General features: G+C 37.4%; 1 pseudogene; it reads left to right on the top strand.

Moving 5' to 3' along the window:
• The first annotated feature begins 2,623 nt into the window (after nt 1–2,623).
• On the top strand, nt 2,624–3,885 carry LOC140623476 (heterogeneous nuclear ribonucleoprotein A1-like; annotated as a pseudogene).
• Nucleotides 3,886–4,277: the final 392 nt, after the last annotated feature.

The following is a 4,277-nucleotide window of genomic DNA, read 5'->3' as shown; positions in this document are numbered from 1 at the left end:
TAGCTCAGAGCTCCAGAAGATTTTGATGGATTATAGGGATAGAAAATTTTCATAAAGAATTAGATCTGGAGATAAGAAAATGAGCCTCCAAGAACAAGAGACAGACAACAAGCAGTTAGAAAATGTAATAGAAGAAAATCCCCATTATAATAGTGATAAAATATGAAATACCTAGGTTTGAAATTAACAAAAATTTGCAAAGTATATGTGAAAAAATTAAAATATCACTAAAGAAAAAGAAGATTTGGACAAATGTTAAGGAATACATGCTTTTGGATAGGAAGATGATATTACAAAGCTGACATTTCTTCCTAAGTTAATCAATTAATTCAGCAAAGTACTAGTAAGATATTTTTGTTTTAAATAGACAAGTTGACTCTAAATTTCATATAGGAAAATGATCAAGGAGCTAGCTTGGAAAATTCTAACAAAAAAGAAGAAAGCTAGAGAGAGAGATTTAGGAAGGATTTGTTGATCACATATTAATATGTATATGCCACAATAAAGCTACATTAATTAAAAGTGTGGCACTACATTTTAAAATATCATTGTAATTGAAACAGTGAAAGTATAGGTACAAAACCTTTTTGTAAGAGGCTGGCTTTTCCAAGTAAACCTTTTTTTTTTCTTTTTTTTAAGAATTGTTTCTCCCTCCAAATGTTTATTTTTTTGAGAAAATATTACCGTGTCTTCATTTTCATTATCAAGATCAATTTGGCCCTTGCTAATATTAAATCATTCAGCTTAAAAAAAAAAGTGTGGCACTAGTATATGAACAGGAGGAATGGAAAATTATGAAATAGAGTTGAATGTATATGGGATTTTAATATAAAAGTGGTATTTCAAATCAATGATGGAAAGACACTTTGTTCAATAAACTGTTAAGGAACAATTTGTTAGTTTCTTCAAAGAAAGCTTAAAAGATGACCCCTATCTCCCTCAAAATAAATCCAGATGGGTTGAAGGCATAAATATTAAAATGTTAAAACATAATAGTATCTGAGGAATAATGGGAGATGATTTCATAACCTTGGCATTTGGAAGGCCTTTCTGTAAATGACATAAATCCCCTGAAACCCATTAAAATGATTGAATTCAATTTTATGAAAATAAAAAAAAGCATCATAAGTGTAGAAACATGATAAAACTGGAAAAACTTTGAAATATATTATACAAAAGTACTCAATTTTTAAATATGTAAGATATCCCATAAATCAATAAAGAAAAAGACTGTGGGCTAACAGGAAGTGAGGAAACTTCACCAAAAAGGAAAGGAAAATTACTCAAACAGATAAAATCACTTCACTCACGATAAGAGAAGTCAAAGTAAAACCATAATAATGACACTATTTTCACTATATTAAGTTGGTAAAGAAAAGTTTGATAATACAGGGTTGGTAAGACATAAGGAAACTTACTCTCTTACATGACTGGTCCAGTGTAAATTGATACAAACTATCTGGAGGATAACCTAGCAACATCTAGCAATATAAGAAATTCGTGCAGGGGTGCCTTGGGTGGCTCAGTTAGTTAAGTGCCTGACTTTAGCACAAGTCATGATCTTAGGGTCCTGGGATTGAGCTCAACAGGAAGTTGATTTGTACCTCTCCCTCTGTCTGGCCCTCACCCCCTCATGCTCATTCTCTCTCTTTCTCAAATAAATAAATAAAATCTTTAAAAAAATTCATGCAGCCTTTGGGCTTGCTATACATATTTATATATAATATTTTTTTTTCAGACAAATGAGTATGTGTATTTAAATATTTATACAAAAATGTCCCTAACATCAGTGGATACGCTTTCCCAAATGTGGTTGCTTCCCTTTTAATATTGTACACTAGGAAATATTTAAGTTCTTGTTAATTATCAAAAATAGATTTCAATGCTCCTTTTTTTTTTATTTTTAGCTGTATAACTTGTACTATGTCAACTGTGAATCTTACTAGAATCAGGATATTGTCCAATTTATGGCAAGAGAAATTGATGGGTATGTATGTTGTTTTAAAAAGTCAAATAGAGCCTTAAACCAGGATCATTTACATCTTTACCTTTTAAATGTTTCTAAACCATCTTAAAGAGTCTTAAAATATATAATTATGTATTTTCTACTTTATTTATTTATTTTTTTAAAGATTTTATTTATTTATTCATGAGAGGCACACATAGAGAGAGAGAGAGGGGGGGGGGGTAGAGACACAGGCAGAGGGAGAAGCAGGCTCCATGCAGGGAGCCCAATGTGGGACTTGATCCTGGGACTCCAGAATCCCGCCCTGGGCTGAAGGCAGGCGCTAAACTGCTGAGCCATCCAGGGATCCCTTTTTTTCTACTTTAAACCAAAAGATAAATGTTTTGAGTATCAAACAGCATATTGTCTACCTTGTAGATAGCATCCCTGTCTAACTCTTGCCACTGTTAGCAACTTGTAAATGACATCAGACTGGAAGCAACACTGCTCCTAAATTGTGTGTGCGTTTTGTTTTGTTTTGTTTTGTTTTGTGTTGTTTTGTTTTGTTTTTAAATGATAAGTCATGACCAATTTGGCACTAGACTTTATATGGAAATAGCTTTCATATTATGTAGAAATAATTGTAAAATCTTAACCATGTTAGGTTCAAGAATTCTCCTTGGGAAGCAGTTCTTCAGAACACTTCTTAGAAATACTAACTTAGTCCTTTCTGCCCCTGGACGCCCCCGAGTAAGCATCGTTAAGGTCTCCCCTCCCACCGCCCTCATGTCTAAGTCACAGTCTCCCAAAGAGCCCGAGTAGCTGCGGAAGCTCTTCATCAGAGGTTTGAGCTTCCAAACAACCGATGAAGAGTCTGAGGAGCCATTTTGAGCAATGGGGGACGCTTACGGACTGTGTGGTAATGAGAGACCCCAACACCAAGCGCTCCAGAGGCCTTGGGTTCATCTTGTGGGCCACCGTGGAGGAGGCGGACCCGGCCTCGAACGCTGGGTCGCACGAGGTGGACGGAAGAGTCATGGAACCAAAGAGTCGTTCCAACCAAAGTTTGGAACCAACCAAACGCTGTCTCCCGAGAAGTTTCTCAAAGACCCGGTGCCCACTTAACCGTGAAAAAGATTTTTGTTGGTGGCATTAAAGAAGACCCTGAAGAACATCATCTAAGAGATTATTTTGAACAGTATGGGAAAATTGAAGTGATTGAGATCATGACTGACCCAGTCAGTGGCAAAAAGAGAGGTTTTGCTTTTGTGACCTTTGATGACCATGACCCAGTAGACAAGATTGTCATTCAAAAATACCATCCTGTGAACGGCCACAACTGTGAAGTAAGGAAAGCCCTATCGAAGCAAGAGATGGCTAGTGCTTCCTCCAGCCAAAGAGGCCGAAGTGGTTCTGGAAACTTTGGTGGTGGTCGTGGAGGTGCTGTTGGTGGGAATGACACCTTTGGTCGTGGAGGGAACTTCAGTGGTCGAGGTGGCTTCGGTGGCAGTCGAGGTGGTGGTGGATACGGTGGCAGTGGGGATGGCTATAACGGATTTGGTAATGACAGAAGCAAATTTGGAGGTGGCAGAAGCTATAACGATTTTGGCAATTACAACAATCAATCCTCAAATTTTGGACCCATGAAAGGAGGAAATTTTGGAGGCAGAAGCTCTGACCCCTATGGTGGTGGAGGCCAATACTTTGCCAAACCACGAAAGCAAGGTGGCTATGGTGGTTCCAGCAGCAGCAGCAGCAGCTATGGCAGTGGCAGAAGGTTTTAATTACTGCCAGGAAACAAAGCTTAGCAGGAGAGGAGAGCCAGAGAAGTGACAGGGAAGCTACAGGTCACAACAGATTTGTGAACTCAGCCAAGCACAGTGGTGGCAGGGCCTAGCTGCTACAAAGAAGACATGTTTTATTATTAATTAATTAATTAATTAATTAATTTTAGCATCCCAACACCATTTATTTATTCATGTGTGATATCAAGCACCCTTCTTGCCCCCTGTGTTTCCCTCACCATATCAGAGAACAGCGATAAGTCTCACAAAAACCCGTATTTCTTTGGTGGGAGGGCAGGGGGTGGATAAAATGAGTTAGTACATACAAAAAGGATTGCTCTAGAAACACTTGAAAGAAGACACGTTTTAGACAATACTCATGTATATGGGCAAAAAACTCGACTGTATTTGTGACTAATTGTATAACAGGTTATTTTAGTTTCTGTTCTGTGGAAAGTGTAAAGCATTCCAACAAAGGGTTTTAATGTAGATTTTTTTTTTGCACCCATGCTGTTGATTGCTAAATGTAATAGTCTGATCATGACGCT

The sequence above is a fragment of the Canis lupus genome, chromosome 33, assembly GCF_048164855.1.
Source record: "Canis lupus baileyi chromosome 33, mCanLup2.hap1, whole genome shotgun sequence".
Lineage (NCBI taxonomy): Eukaryota > Metazoa > Chordata > Mammalia > Carnivora > Canidae > Canis > Canis lupus.
This window is presented reverse-complemented; position numbering and strand designations above follow the sequence as displayed.